General features: G+C 48.8%; 1 protein-coding gene across 3 annotated transcripts in view; it reads right to left on the reverse strand.

Annotated features, from left to right (window-relative positions):
* Positions 1 to 16,162, reverse strand: part of ZFHX3 (zinc finger homeobox 3) — a 512,235-nt gene that overhangs the window by 184,555 nt on the left and 311,518 nt on the right. For all 3 annotated transcript variants that reach the window (XM_074582606.1, XM_074582603.1, XM_074582604.1), the window contains exon 4: positions 7,552 to 7,874. The gene's annotated coding sequence lies outside the window, so the exon portion shown is untranslated. The remainder of the gene's footprint in view (positions 1 to 7,551; positions 7,875 to 16,162) is intronic.

The raw sequence follows: 16,162 nt of genomic DNA on the forward strand, positions 1-16,162 counted from the left end.
GAATCACTCTTAGGTGAAAGCAAGAAACGAGGATCCCTATGTCTCAGCAGCAGCAGGTAGAAGAAACCCAGACTGGAAGGCTGGATCAAACGCTTTGAGGAGGAGCATGGAAAAGAGCCAGAGTGAGCTTCAAAAGTCAAACGCAATTTTTATTTGGGTTCAGAGATGATAAAGGGCTAGTGATGTTCATTTTTCCTACTTCCTGCAGCAAGGGAACGGGGGGTTGCAGTGTTCCGCATCCCTTTAAACAACAGCTCGCTGCAGTGTATTTCTTGGCACAGCCCTAATTGTATCTTCTGGTCCCAGTGGAAGTTCACACTTTTTAATATCTCTTATTGCTTCTGCAACTGCTGCCACTAGTCAGCAATCACAAACAGGAAGCCGTGACTCAGCAGAGCCATAACCCGCGGGCTGACAGCGGCCGGAGGAGAGGGAAGATCCTGCAAAACACCCGCGAAGGGCCGGGACTGGCCCAGCACCACTGCGGGCTGCACTGCAGGAATGGTGTACGGTCTGAACCGTGGAGGTATCTGGAGACTTGGTTCCTAATTCAGCACTTCAGCTTACACCAAAACCTAGGAGATAAAGGCCCCGGTGCCGCTCCGGGCCTGAGTGCAGTAGGAGAGGTTTCCCACAGCTGGTCCCTGAAGCACAGGGCCATCACAGCAGGGCGAGATAAGACAGGGACACCGTGACCAGCCCCCGGTTCGGTTGCCCATCCGTGCCCCAAAAAGCAGGGTTTTTTTCTGCCGTTAGAGAGAGGCATGGCAGAGGAGGCAACCAGCGACCCCTCCACCGGGAGATGCCAGCGCGACCCCGTTTTCACACCAGCGGCGCTCAGGGCTCGGCCGCACCACGTCTCATGTAGCGCAGGGAGCAGATGATCTATTCCGAGCCTGGTTTCGTCTGTTTTCTAACTGTATTTAGCAGCGAGTTTACTCCAGACTGAGCCTGCGTGAGTAAGTGTGTATGTAAGGGTTGAGGATTGGCTGCGGCAGGCAGAGGGTTTGCTGAAAGGCTTGTTAAGGAAGCACTACTGACCATGCAATCCAATTACATAATGCTTCGAAAAATAACCGTGCTGGGAGCCATGTCTGGGCAGCGCGTTTCGGCAACAGAAAGAGGTATCAAATGTCCGCCTTCCAACCCAAAGGCTGACAGTGTATTTGTGCCACAATCTGACACTGCGCCTCGGCCGTAAACTGCTCTAAAGAGGAAACTCGCTTCCAGGGGAAATGTCTGCTGTTCCCTTTCAAGGCAGTGCTGCACCCTGCAGACCAACGTTATTTGAGTCCTTGTAAAATTACCACTAATCTCTGCACTCAGGATGCCTTGCATTTTATGGGTACTTGCGATGACGGCAGCTTTGTTTTCTGGGGGTAAAGGAAAGTGCTGAGCAGGGAGAAGCAGGCACCTGGCCATCAGCAGTGGCTGTGAGGGTGTTTTCTCCAGCTTTCTGTCCTTACAGTTTCTCTCTGTCGCTCCAGACAGGACAGACATATGGATGATGCACAGTAGCATACTATCATGCCTGAAAAATGCCTGAAAAAAAAACACCCTGTCCTGCCTGGAAAAGATACGGTGCCTGTCCCAGGCAGGAGCCTGCACGGTGCTGCACGTTTCTTCTGCTGAGATCAATGACAAGGGAGGCGACTGGAGGGCCAGACTCCCCGCCGCAGCAGGCGGCTCAGTCCACGCATTATGTTTGGGATGACTGGGGATTTAGAAAACCCCGTCTCCAAGCAGCGCAGGTAGTTTTTATCGTAGTTACTAATTTAACTGCTAGGCTGCTCTGAAAGGCGTAACAGAAAAGGCACATTTCTAGTGAATGAGGAAAGAGCAAACTAAGAATATTCTTGGCACGTTGCAGAGCTTTCTGTACCTGAACTCGTGCTGTTCAGTTGCTGGGAACGCTTCGCGCGACGTAAGCCAGCTTCTATGCTTGCAGCAAACGCGTGGATTTTAACCTGTTCCCAGCCCAGGGAGCAGCAGAGCTGCCGGGCTCAGCCAGCCCGGCCGGCTCAGCCCCTCCACCGGAGGGGACCCCTCGGTGCCTCCCGCCCGGGGCTCTCACCGGCCTCACCTGGGCTCCTCCAGCAAGGGAGGGGATGAAGCAGGTCTGCTGCAACCGCTGCCTGGAAACAACAAACTCTACCTCCTTTCATCCACCAGCACTGTCTTCCAGAGAGGGCACCGCACTTTAAAGCTGTGAGACAGGACAGAAGCGGGTTCGCTTTACTCCTCTGCGTTCGCCCCCTCTGCTCCCAGCGCCCTGCTGAAGGCAGGGGAAGCCGCCTGCGAGGACGGCAGCGGGGAGGAAAGGGTGAAGGCAGAGCTCCTCCAGCCCGGCTGCACGCTCCATCCGCTGCCTTCCTCCCATCTATTTCTAGACTGTTTACCTGGCAAGCACACATGACCGATCCAGAAGGAAACGCTGACATCACCCGCCGCCGTGCCCCCTCCCCGCTGCCCGCCGTGCTCGGCCCCTCTCCCCCGCCGCCCTCGTCCCCCTGCCCGGCCAGCCCACGCCTGCAAAGCCTCTCCGGCGGGCTGTGGGGCTGCCGCTGGCGGGCTGTGGGGCTGCCGCTGGCGCCGTAGCGCTGCTGCTGCTTCCTGAGGCAGCTCAGAGACATGTTGTCCTGTCCACCGCAACAATGCGGCCTGGCACGCTGCTTCCCTCTGCACCCTGGGGCGTGACGGCGGCCGCTGCGCCGGCAGGGATGCAACCCACGTTCGACCCTGCGCCGACGGCTGGCGACCGCGCTGCTGACGGTGGGTGAAGCACATGTCCTTTTAACGCCAGCGTATTATTCGTCTGGTGCGACAGGCTTAAACATACAGCTTGCTTTTGCTTCCCAGCCAAAGCCGCATCCCAACCCCCTTTACACCTACAACTCAAACCCTCTCGGCCCACGGCACTGGACGAACTTCACCGCCATAAGAGCAGCCGCCTCCCCACCCACCTCGCTGCCACGTCGCGTCTGTGTGCCGGAGAGCGGAGCCAGGCAAACCGCGCTGCCGGTTCCTCGCCTCCCTCACTCTCCTCCCCAGGGCTGCTCCCAGGCGCCGTCGGTGTGGGGAGTCCGGCCGGCAGCATCAGCCTCTCCTGGCAGGCCCAGGGGAGCCGGCAGCCCTGGGGACAGCTTGGGCTGCAGCCGGCGGCGCAGGTGCTTGCTCCTCCAGGGGTTATTTATCCCGGGAAGCCCGCAGCAGAGCTCCGGACTCAAGCTGCTCTGTGGAAGCTTTCTTGGTGCATTTGGGCAGGGAGCCAAAGTATGCAGTTTAAAGGAAATGTTTAATAAAGACACAGGAGCCTCAAACTGTTTATTTTTCCTCGCAGAAAGGTGGAGAGACGATGTCCCTGGAAACTGGCTGCCGGGCCAGGCGCAGGCCGGGAGGCCAGAGGCCGAGCTGGGGCGTGGGCTGTGGCGGCCGCGGGGCTGTGCGCGGCCTCTCGCCTCTCCCTCCCCTGACAGCTCCAGCCCGCGGGGTCATAAACCGTGGGGGGAAAAGGCAGCCTATTAGTAACTCTATTAAGTCTCCATTAGTTAGGTGTGAACTCATTACCCTAATACACTTGGAGGTAGGATTCCACTTGCAGGACATTAGCACTGTAATAAGCACGTTTACCGCCAGAGCTGGATGGAGCGAGGGAGAGGAGCCCCTCGACGCCCGGAGCAGGGCCGCAGCCTCCGCAGCATGCCCGCGGAGAGGCCTTCCTCACCCGGGGCGGCTGTGCTCCTCCCGCACGGGGCTCCCTGTCCCCCCAGCTGCCCTGTGACCAGCCCCCCGAAACCCGCCTCGAGACCTGTGGTAGCGACAGGAGAGTCACTAAAAAACACTCTGCTCCCCCGTTCATGCGATGAGTGGCTGTCCACAGGGAGGCACGTGGGCTGGACGTGGCCACGGAGGTGTGGGATGGGCGAAACAGGCGATTGTGGGGACCAGGGGACAGCAAAAGCTGTCAGGATCTTAGGGTGTGTCACCGAAAAGAGAAGGCTAAGCCAGGCATGAGTGTGCCACAGCCTGGCCACTCGCTGGGTGCTCTCCTGCCTTCGCCTGACTTGGCGTTTTCAGCGTGTTTGAGCTTTGTGACGGGAACCGTTGTCTGCAAAGCTGTGCACACTGTGGGGAAGTCACAGCAAACTCAATAATGAGCCTAGGAAATCAATTAATTAATAATAGATAGGACGCCGGAGCAGGGCTTGAACTGGGTTTGCTGAATTGGCACGAAAAAAACATGATCGTATATAGAAATCTATGTATTTCTCTACACCTTTTCATCCAGCTTTAACACGCCAGCGTGAGCTGCCCGAGCAAGGGCTGTGCCTCTGCGGCTGGAGAAGCCCCAGCGCATCGCAGGCCTGCCGTCCTTGGGGCTGCTGGGTGCCCCCTGTGTCCTAGCATCACTTTAGTCAAAATATAGGTGAACAATGGTCTTGCTGTATTTTAAACGTAAAAGATTTTGTGTTTCAGAGAAGTAAGTTGCAGCCAAAATAAAGAGGATACAGAAGCACAGAACGTTGCCTTTCAGAGACGGCAAAAAAGGAACCTGAAGCGTATGGCCATTAAACGAAGCCCTCCATTGCCCTCTGCCAAAGCCCCTCTCCTCAGGTACCGTTTGCCCTGCAGAAGCCAAAGACTGCACCATCTCCACTGTATCCTTAGTCACACTTTGAGGCTGCACAAAAGCACAGTCCACACAGAACTCCTCCCAAAACTAATTTTGAAGCCTAAATAGGGCTAAACGGTACACGATCTCTGTAAAAAAAACCTGTCCTAGAGCACATAAGTATGATTTTAAAAATTATTTCAGGAGGAAGCATGATCTTGTTTCTAAGATCCTTGGCCAAAAAGAGTATGAAATTAATGGTATTAAGTGCCTAAAAATACTCTTGAGGATCTGTGACTTGGAACAAGGGCCTGGCTTCTATTCCTAGCTCTGCCACAGACTTGCTGTCTGCGCTGAAGGACCAGCCAGGGCAGCACGCAGGGTACGCTAGAAGTGCCCAAAGACAAAGGCATACGGGGGTGGACTTCAAAACCCACTCCTCCACTTTTTGTCCTATTTTCCCGCCCTGTAGAATGGGAATAATACTAATTCGCCATGAAGGAGCAGAGCACGTAAGGCGTGATGTTGGCATGAATTCTCCTGATGTGTTTGCAGACGCGCAGACGACAGCTGTGTGGAGTACCACGAAACCATGTCCCTTTACAGTGCACCACTGATCACGCTCACTCTCCCAATTCTTCCTTTCCTATTTCATGGAATTAACTCTTACAATTCAAAACACCAGCAGGTCCAAACACTTATGATTTAAAAAATAAATTAGATGCTAGAAAAGTGCTTTCTCCCTCCCAGCACCTCCTTGCACTGGCTTCCTGGTCAGTGACAACTTTTCTAATGTAAGGATGTTAAAGTCCAATATCCTGCAAAATGCAGTATTAAATGTATGTCTTTATCCCACTGAACAGGACAGATAGGCATCCTTAAAATGCAACACTGTTTTTAGCCCTGGAAAATCCTGAAATATTCACTTTTTCATATGTTCTATTTTATCTAGGAAAATGATTTCATCGTTTAAAGATGATTTTATGGGTCTTTCTCACCCCATTTTACTGTTATCCTATTAACTAAGGTACCTGTTTCTACGTGAAATGCAATACAAAAATGGATTTTAAAAAATTGTGTAAGTTTCTAAAATTTGAACAACTTGTAGGATGCACAATGATAAAATAAGAGCCCATCAGCAAAACCCGAGCTGAACTTACTGGTGGCATTTCTACTTAGAAAAAAAGGACATCCCAAAGCTAATTTGATAGGATCTCAAATCCCTGCGATTCCCTGTGTGTCTCAGCCATGAAGTAACTTTTGCCATAGTAATTTAAACCGTTAAACAGAGTTTCAAAATAGCAAGCTTCGGTGACAAATGGGAAAGTTTATGTCCCAGAGTTGCTCTTCAGACAGCATGGGGCAATGAGATGGGACAAAATCCTGCAGAATGAGTTCTGTATAGATCCCAGACCCTGCCAGGTTTTTTCATCAGTAACAATACTCCAAGAGAAATAAAAAGACAGGCAGTGAAAACCCCTGCTCACTCCACAAAAGGGAAAGATAGATACTGACGTTTCCATGTGTGACTGTCTGATGAAATCAAGTATTCAAATGACTTCTGTTTACACAGTATTTTGAGAAATAATGCTAATTTGCAGAATTGGCATCTGGGGTACAAGTATACATACCCTGGGAGAGCACTTACAGAGCCTTTGTGAAGCTAAGTAATAAACGCTTTGTCTTCACCACACTATTTATGGGTTGCTTGGGGGCATCCTGCTCTCTTTCTGCCCCTACCTGGGCATAAAATTATTGCAGAACTAGGTTTTAATAAGACCAACAGTAAATCTGAATGACCACACATGCACAGCTATTCCTGCTCCCCTGATCTCCAGCATTAATTATAAAGTGGAACTGTTTATACAGAACATACCACTTTCCCGACTTCTTTCTTGTTTATGTCTAAACCTTTATGGACATAAAACTTTGGAATTTGCTTTTGGAATAAAACTGCAATTGGAGTGGCAATAACTGTGTTAGAAAACAACTTTGCTATTGCTCCCCTGGTTCTGTGGTCACGGCAGGTTTGCGTCTGCACTGGAACCCTCTGCCGTTCGAGCGTGTTGTTTCAGGTCATCTCCTTGCTGTCCCATCTGGATGGCTCGTTAGAAACTCCAGCTCTAGACAGCTCAGAGCAAATGCTCCAGTTTTTCTTCCCGAGTCCTTTTCTTTCCTCTCTACTCTCGACCACATCTTGGCCCACTACAAGCATCCTCGCACCCCGGTCGGGGGGATTTGCAGTGCTCCCCCATGGCTCTGCTGCCAGGCTGTGATTCGGGTTGTCATCCTTCCAGTTCATTGAAATGGCAGCCTCTTTGCTCCTCCAGATAAAACACTTGCCTGTGCCCTCAGCCAATCCCCCTCGCTCAGAACTTTCCCGAATGAGAAATTTTTCTTCTACAGTGAGTTATTACAAAACCAAGAGACCTCCATCTGATGGCATACACGTGTGCAGATACCAGAGTTAAGTAACTCAGGCTCTGCAAGCACTGAATTATTCCTTGTCTCACTGGCCTGACCACTTGTTTTGTCAGGCTCTCGGATTATAAATTAATATGTTGGCTGTTCAGGGCTGAGAACTGGTTTTTTCCATTTGTTCAGTAAAACAGATACTGTACACCCTGGGCACCATATAAAAATAATAAATTACTGTAGTACACAGGCAAGGTATCATTCTTGTCTTTCTTTCCCTTTATTTTATCCCCTCCATCCTTTGCCTTTCCTCTGATCAATTCATCTCCCATTTACTTTCTATTTCTGTCTGCAGGTTTTACTCTAATACGTACTGTTCCAATATCCCACCCATGCCACCTGCTCCAGAAGTACAAGTACAGGGGCTTTACTAACGTCAAGAAGAGGGAATCAGCAAAAACTCAACGGGAGGAGAAGAAAAAATTACTGTAAGAAAAATTAAGAAAAAGAAACTGAGTCTCTACCTGGTGTTGTCTCTTGTGCTGACTCGGATGCCTTCTAATTTCTGCCAGACTCTTTCTTTAGTTTTCACATCCAACACAGACACGTGGAGACTTGATAGCCAGCGGAATCAAATGGGCTTCTTTATGCAGACTGGTTGGGGTGGATTAGGAAGCGTTTGACCCAATCTCCCTTGTAGGTTAAAATGTCTTTTAATTCTGGTGGGCTGTGTCGGGATGGGAATGAATAAACTCTCTCTTCATTTTAGTGTCCAGCTAGTGGAAGCTGCGCAGGCTGTATGTTAAGTCCGTCCAAATTCCTTTCCTCCTTGGCAAGGTTATCCTACCTAGAAAAAGAAGAATTAAAAATAAGACTGTGTTTGGCTTCTCACAATTTTGGTTCTTCCCTCGTGTTTGTACATTCCACTTTCCAGGGCACGCTTCTGACCTGAGTTTTAACACATAGCCCCCCAAAAGCACCCTCATAATAACGGTGAATAATTACTAATGGTAATACTCAGCGCATCATATTTTAAAAGTATCACGTAATCTTAACCAATAAAAAAATCAACAGAATTTATTGTTTGTTCTTTTAAAAAAATAAATAAGCAAAGAGGTAAAATTTAAATATTTATTGAAAAACTAAATATCGTAGCCTTGTGCAGTTATTGGCAAGAGATGCTGCGCAAATAAATCCACCGCGAGCTGTTGCTTCCTACATATCCGAGCACTGGCCTGCAGGACGCCCTCGCAATGCTGCCGGCGCCCCTGGCCACTGCGGCTCCACACCTCTCCCGAGGAAAGATCCTCTTTTTCTGGCACATTGATTGCTCAGGTACATGTTGGGCCCTCCTCTTTCTTCCTTTTCCTCTCATGGCAAGGTCTGTCTTGTAACCAGGACACAACTCTAATGAGTATTTACAAACATCAATCAAATGCTTTGGCAGGAAAACTGGCCCTAAGGGGCCCTAACTGGCCCTCGGGAGAAAACAAGAGGCGTTTTCCTCGTACTTCTGAACTCTCTGCAACGTTCAGCGCGGTCTGTGCGGCAGGCAGCGCCTTTCCAGGGTCTGGGGATCAGCTCGGCTGTTACCAAGGAGGACATCACCAGAGCCAGGTGTGTGGCCGAGCCTTTGGCCTTGCCAAGGATTTCAGAGCGTCGGCGTGCCGGGAAGGTGAGGTCAGGCTGCGTGGAAGCGGAAGGGCTCCTGCTTCTGGCATCTTATTTGCAACCCTCCTGTTCCACGTGGCCGTGCATTAGCGATGGGCAGTGCTAGCAGATGGCAAAGTTCGAGCTGGGCTAATTAAACATACTGAGCTAATAACCTTCCATTTTGGGACTGGTATAATTCATAATTTAATGTATTGCTGCTGAGACATTAACCTTTCAACAACTGGCACGGTGCCCACAGCAGCCTGAGTGCTGACCATCTTTCAGGAAAATGAGTATTATTGTTAAAACAGGTATAAATCATTCATGGCTTCAGCTTTTGTGTCAAACTGTACATGAAAATAAGTAGTAGTCTGGGTAATTTATTTACCTTTTGGTGGTTATTCTTATGATTTCATGATCATATTCTGTGATTCATAAACATTGGCCAAATGCCATTTTGTTCTCATTTTACCTTTTCAATATTGCAGTGGTTATTCTGATTTTCATCTTTAACAAGTTCAAGACTGGTGCAGAATTGCTTGATCCAGGCACAAATTTAATCTCATTTCAAGGAGGAAAAACTTATTTTAAGCTAATTCCGCAGTATTCAACATGATTATTGAGACTACCAACTTGTTACATTTTTGTATTTTGCTAAAAGAAATGTTTCTTTGAAATCTGGTGTATAAACACGCAGATTCAACGACTTTTCAAACATAAAGCATACAGTGTATACAACTATATGAATCGTTTCTGGCTGAAAATGACATGGGATACTGGAAAGAGGAGACTGTAAAAAGTTGGAAATTTCTCCTGCAAAGCGAGGAGTCTCACTCCAAACACCGGGTAACTGGAATGATATTACAGACCCAGGAGACCGTTACATTGGCTTTTTGTAGAATCATAGAGTCACTTAGATTGGAAAAAACCTTTAAGATACCAAGTCCAACCGTTAACCTTGCACTGCCAAGTTCACCACTAAACCACGTCCCCGAGCACCACATCCACGTGTCTTTTAAATACCTCCAGGGATGGTGACGCCACCACTTTCTTGGGCAGCCCGTTCCAGTGCTTGACAACCCCTACAGTGAAGAAGACCCTACTGGTTGATCACATCATACTTTATATCCCAAACTACCTCTGCACTGAATTTTCTTTTCCAGTGAAAAGAGAATCAGAGCTAACGGGTCACCAGGCACCTGTACCATAAAGCTTGCCTGTTGATCCACTAGTGTTAAATGCCTTTCACAAAGCTCCATCAATTCCACCTCTTGCTGTTACGGTCAATGAGGACAGCTGAAAAGAGTGCCAAGTGAGACCAACTCACTTCTAGATAGTGACACATCTGGAGAGCTCCCAAGTATACAGCCTGTCCCAGCCACCATCACTGGGCAGACACGCTGGAAGCAAATCCAGTCTAATTTATGCAGCAAACTTTGTCATCGGGCACAGGTACAGAATAGGGAAGATCAGCTACAGAAGAACACAACTGTTCGCTGTGCATACCGATTACGTCAATAGTTGAAACCTCTCATATATCCCTGGGAAATTATCGTTTACCTCTTGAAGGTATGAAACAGCAATCTGCAAGCTGTGACTCACAACAGCATTCTCCTGCCCTCAGATATCAAATATAGTACTGACTTAGCAGAAGAAAAATACGTCCTTTTTTCTTCTTAACTGTAATCGGACGAGTACTTAGCACTTTTTGAAAGGAAACTTTCTGAAAACATCCAGGCTTGGGATGATTTTCAGAAAAACACACTTCCAAGAGATGCTTCACCAGACTTCTGTTTATTTGGCTGGAATCTCCCCCCCCCCCCCCGCCCCCCCAAATTTTTTCCTTTGCAGTGTCATCTAAACAACAACAACAACTCTCAATGTAACAACCTATGCTGTGCCTGACATCACCATTTGAACAGCAGGTTCAAGTCGCACTTGGGGAAATCTGGCACACTCAGACTGTAACTTCCCCCTGGACGGACAGCAGCAAGTGAAGCCTCCTCACTGTCCAAAATGAAGTGAGTTCCCTCAAACTCCTTTGATTGTTCACATAAATGTAACAGTTTCCCACCTTTTATTTGCCCATCCCCTCTGAATCAGATTGACAGCTAAATCGGTGATTCCCTCTGCTCTGCCGTGCCATCGTCTGCGTGCTGTGCGTGCGCGGGAGGCGGCAAACCTGCACTCGGGAACTGGGGACCGAGCTACCGAGCTGGGCTGCAGAATTCACAACACGAGTCCCAGGACAAAGAGCACTGGCCTTTTGCGAATCCATGGCTGTAGAATTTGCATTTTATTGTATTACTGTTTAGAAATTTCAGCTTGAGTAAAAAATAATAATACAACTTCTTTTTTTGTGTTGTTCTTTAAAGCTACAGATACAACCTTGCTGCCCTCCGCGGTGCATGAACTGATGGCTGCTGGAGTCTGCAGAGGCCCTGGAAGAATTAAGTCCAAGTCCCGCAGTGGTCTCTGACCACTAAAGTTGGCATTTTCCTGCCAGTTCTCCTTCAGAAGTAGCTAGAAGGAAGCTCGCACGTGGTAAACGGTTTAAAAAGATCACTTCCTATCTCTTCTAATCAAATGGTGAACAAAGATGGCCAACACTCAATCAAAAGAGGAAATGGTATTTCTGTCTTTGAAGACACTTTAAAGATGAGTCTGGAAAAATCCTAAGTGGATGCTGAAGAACTAACGCATTTGCAAAATTCCTATTTTTGAAGAAGTTAACTAAAAAATCAGCAAGAAGCTACTTGCAAGCACGTCTATCCACATTTAGTGCTCAAGATAATGCCAAGACCAGGACATTTAGGAGGCATAAAAGAATAAGGGAGCAACACCAGCGTGCTTAGTTTTAGGCTTCTCCTCAGTATTTTACATGGCCGCTCACAGGACTGTGTGAACAGTGCCAGATCAACTGAAGCATATTTTAAAGCATTTGAACCTACTTACGGAGACAGTGCTCAGAACCCCCTCAGAACAGGAATTATTTGAGAAGTTAAGATTCCTCTGGATATCTTCTTCATACTGGAAGCATACAGTGTTAGCCCCCCAAAACATCTAGTCTAACATTGATAATGATAAAGTAGACAACTGCTCGCTCCTACAAGGGATAACCTGCCTCTGTTAATCCACACCCGCATTCCCCGTGGCCCTGGACTGAGCTGGTGTGCCCACACTATGGGTTTTGAGAAGTGTTGTTGAACCAGCTGCACCTGGTTCAGAACCCCAGCGACTCCTTTTTCCACGCACGGTATAGCGTCCCTGCATTTCACTCCCTCTGCTGGCTCCATTTTATACATCAAATGAAGTTTTTCAAGACCTTAAATTTGTTTAAGGCTGGGATATCTAAAAGTTCACTCGATCTTCAGGCTCCTGGCTCTGCTCAGCTCTCCGCTCTGCCCTGGCACCGTGGCTGGCAGAGACAGAGCCCCCCCTGCTCCTGCGCTGGGCCATGGCATCCCGGGCTCGGTACAGGGCCACGGAGGCACCCCCAGCATCCCCAGCTGCAAGTCTGAGTGGGACATGTGCAGCTCTGGTCTAGGTTTGGTGCCTCCACTCCGAAAGAGAGCAGGACCTCACCTTAACAGCGCCATAACTCTTGGCTGCAACAGCCTTGTACCTCCATGTAACTGCAATCATGGCCAACTGCCGTGAGGAGCCTTACGCGTGCTGCCAGCGCCTGTTGGCTTTAGGTACCTTCCAGAGAAAATCAGTATATTAAAGTGTCTCCCCTGGACGCTGCTCTACAGCATGCTCCCAGAGTTTTAGCCCATTTTCACGTGATATCGATCATTCCTGATAGCATGACACTCACTTCAGTGAAGGGTTGTGCCTGCTCTCTCTCCTAGGAACAATTAAGCAGGACTTCTGCTTCCTCCTTACAGTGATATCTCTCCTGGTTCTCACTGTTTACTGAGTATTATTTGTACTTGTGCATTGACAACGGCACATCAGGAAAAATACTAGCTTTGAGTTGGTCAGAAGAGGCAGTGTTGGAAGACACGCGCTGTCCTCGTCAACAGAGCAGCAGACGTTGCCACTGCCAACTTCTTCAGCTTTTCTCCTAGCCTGCCAGCATGGGTTTCATCCTGTTTGGATTAATCCTCGGCCAAGCAGGGACAGTTCTGGTGGACACGCAATGGAGCTGTGTGCCGCAGGCTTGCTAAGGACGCTCACTGCAGCAGGCTTCGTTACCCCTACCCCCGCATTCTCTGGAAAGACTTGCAATAGCCAATAATATAAAAAAATTATGCACTCTATACTCATCTCACAAGGCACCAACTACCACTACACAGAGGTCAGCCTGCTCATCCTGCCCTGATCTGGAAGCCCACTAAGGCTGCAGAAGAGTCAAGCAATTAAAAATCAACAACCAATCTTACAGGTGCAAGAGAAATTTTTTCTTCTTGGCTTCTTGTACCGCAACAGCATTATAGGATACTGCCCGCTGACCAGGAAACGTACAACAATCACAGCTCTCTCCTCTACACACAGACACGTACTGCCAGGGGAAAGAGCCTTCAAATATGGTATTTGGGAAAAAAAAAAAAAAAGAAAAAACCTCTTTAGCTCTAACATTTTTCAGAAACACACCTCTTAAGTTTCAACTAACGCGAACGTTAACAATCTGTGGGTGCGTGTTAGCGTTGCCATGGCTCTGCGTAAAGACCTGCAAAGTCGAGTGCTTCCTCCATGCTCTCAGGCAGGCAGTGCGCAATATTAGCCCTCTTGGGCAACACTCACCGGTGCAGCCGTGCTACGCAGACAGATTCTTATGCAACTTTTTGCTTTCCAGTAGCCACGTGACTTTCTATGGCAAGAATTACTCAATGTGCAGTTCCTGTCTGAAACGTCCCATCCAAAGTATTCAAAACAAGTTTCAAACAAACCAAGTATCTCAAGCGTCTGCATTTAGGCAGATATTATTGTTATTTTACAAGTGGGAAAACTGAGGTAATTTTTTTTTTTTTTCAAGAGGGGCAGATGCTGCAAGTGTGCAGGCACCGAACATCCTCGGTCATTGCCTAAAGCTAGGAAGAAGCATTAAAAAAAATGAGATATGATAGAGGCTGTATATTGGGCATAAACCCCTCAAACCATTAGTGCTTTCCGTCAGGCACACATTCACCTTGCCACAGAAAGTAGTGTTGTACCTCATTGTTCAAATTTAAATGCTTGTCTACAGTTATTTTAGATTTCAGATTTTCAGTGTTTCTTCCTCGGTAACACGCCAGGCTGCATACCCAAAACCAAAGCAAAAGTTGCTTTCTACCCTGTGGTTATAAGGGAGTTAAAGTTCAGGTTTCTAATTGCTCTCTTGAGGCCTTATTACTTGTTGATTAGGTCCTTTTGGGAACGGCATCAAACCTAAAATAATAAACACTCATTTCACTGGAAAGTTTGTAGCTGCCGTAGCAGCCCTGCGGCCCTTCTGCCTCTGTAACCGGTCCAGGTATAAACTAACCAGAAAAGGCGTTTGTAACTTCTCCGGGACGCTTTCCGGGCTGGACGCGTCTGATCTATGGGCTTTTTAGCAGTTGGGTCAAGAACTGCATCTTCTCCTTCAGCAAAGGCGCTTGGTTCTGAGTGCTGCTCTCCTCTCTTCAAGCCTGGGAATCAAAGCCGGGGTCTGGTTCAGGAGCAGGCATGTGGGGTGAGCGTGTCTGTGCAAAGACATCTGTTAGGATTCCTTCAAAATGTTTGCTAGTTTTCTAAACGCTGGCAGTTTTGGGGACAGCAGCAAGTATAGGAGAAGTAAGACTGCCGGTATGCTGCTGTTTGCCAGTCAGTTTTGCAGAGATTCCCCCTATCGATGCTCATAGCGCTTTATCGCCGAGTTACGTCATGGCATCTAAACAGGACAGATGGCCCGAAGGTGCTGTCCTGGAGCCCGTGTGCCTTATGCTTCAGCAACATAATCTCATGTATCAGGATGCTGAACGTTTGTGGGTATTGATATAGTTTCTAGGCCATACCCCCTCGCGCAGTGAGCCTCCTCCCACGGGTGCCCCGTGGCTCCCAGCCGGCCCCATGGGGGCTGCGGGCAATGCCTGGGGCTGGGCCGGGGCTGGCTCTGTCGGAGGCCGGGAATGCTGCGTCCCGCTGGAGCACACGGGGCTTGTGGGGACGCAGCCCTCGGACGCCAAACTGCAACAGAAGAGGGTCTGCTGGTGAGAAGCTGTGATGGGGCAGTCACAAGACACCTATTGCCCAGCTGGCCAACACATCCCCATTTCTAATCAGTGCTCACATTCTTAATTTTCCAAATCACCAAGTTCTCCTAACTAGAATGGTTTGAGGTGTAATTTTCAGTCTTGGGTCTTTTGAAACTATTTGGATAGCATTGTTTTTACAGGCTAGATTTCAGAAGGGATGGGGAAAATAACACGGTCTCGTATAATCTTGGGCAGGAGAGAAGTTGCTGTGAGTCTCTGATCTCCGCGAGTCTCTGATGTAGGGCACCGGGTCTCCTTGAAACCCCTCCGTAATGAATTAGCCTGAAGTAAAAGTAGGTGTTTATCTCAAGTCGTTGCCTCAAATAGCCAGATACCTGTTGGAAGAAGGGTCTGATCGATGCAAACTAAGGCAGCCATGCGTGAGCTGTTACACAGTGGTTAGTATTGATCAGAGCTAACGGCTGCCGATAGGAATGTGGAGCGGACTGACAGGCGGAGAAGAAGGAAGGAGGAAACAGCCTTCGCTGGTGGCAGACGTACAGAGGAAAGCCGATAAAAAGTCAATTCCACTTAACTGAATGGCTGCTAACTAAATATTTTTGGGGCCAGAGCCTTCCCAGATAGCAGATGGAGCGTCTCTGCTCCGGAACTGAGACATCAAGCGAGCGTGGCATCGACGGCTGAGATAAGAGACGCTCGTGACGGCTGGTGGAGCAGGAGAGCCTGATGAGCCTGCATGCTGGCCCTGCACGCTGAGCCTGCACATCGGCCCCGCACGCTGGCCCTGCTACAGTGCCTGGCAGGCTTCATGGCAGGAGATGGGAATGGTGTGGGAAGGTTTCACGGAGCAAACATGGCCAGTACTTAAATACCTACTTCATGGAATGAAAGCAATGATTTTATTTCAGTCCCTTTCCCCTGAGATCCTGCTAAGGACCTGTGCGAGAGTTGCTTGGCATGGAGAAGCAGCACAGATTTTCCAGCCCCAGCCTCTGCCGGTTGGAGACCATTCTTATGCCAGTGTGGGACCAGCAACTGCCACAGAGCCTGTTTCCAGTCTTGAATGTATGGGAAGTTTAAAGAGTAATGGCTCACCAAAAGGAGTTTCAAAAAGTTGCCGAGATGCCGTGTGGGCTCGTTTGGGTGGCAGTGCTATTTCTGCCTGAAACTGCTGGCTGATGCCATCGTGTTCATGCTCACATTTTCCAGTCCAGAGGTGTCTCTGCATCAGGAAGGACGTCAGAATTAAAAAAACCACCCCGCAACGGTTCTCTAAACGATGCACCACGTTATGAAGTCT

The sequence above is a fragment of the Larus michahellis genome, chromosome 4, assembly GCF_964199755.1.
Source record: "Larus michahellis chromosome 4, bLarMic1.1, whole genome shotgun sequence".
Lineage (NCBI taxonomy): Eukaryota > Metazoa > Chordata > Aves > Charadriiformes > Laridae > Larus > Larus michahellis.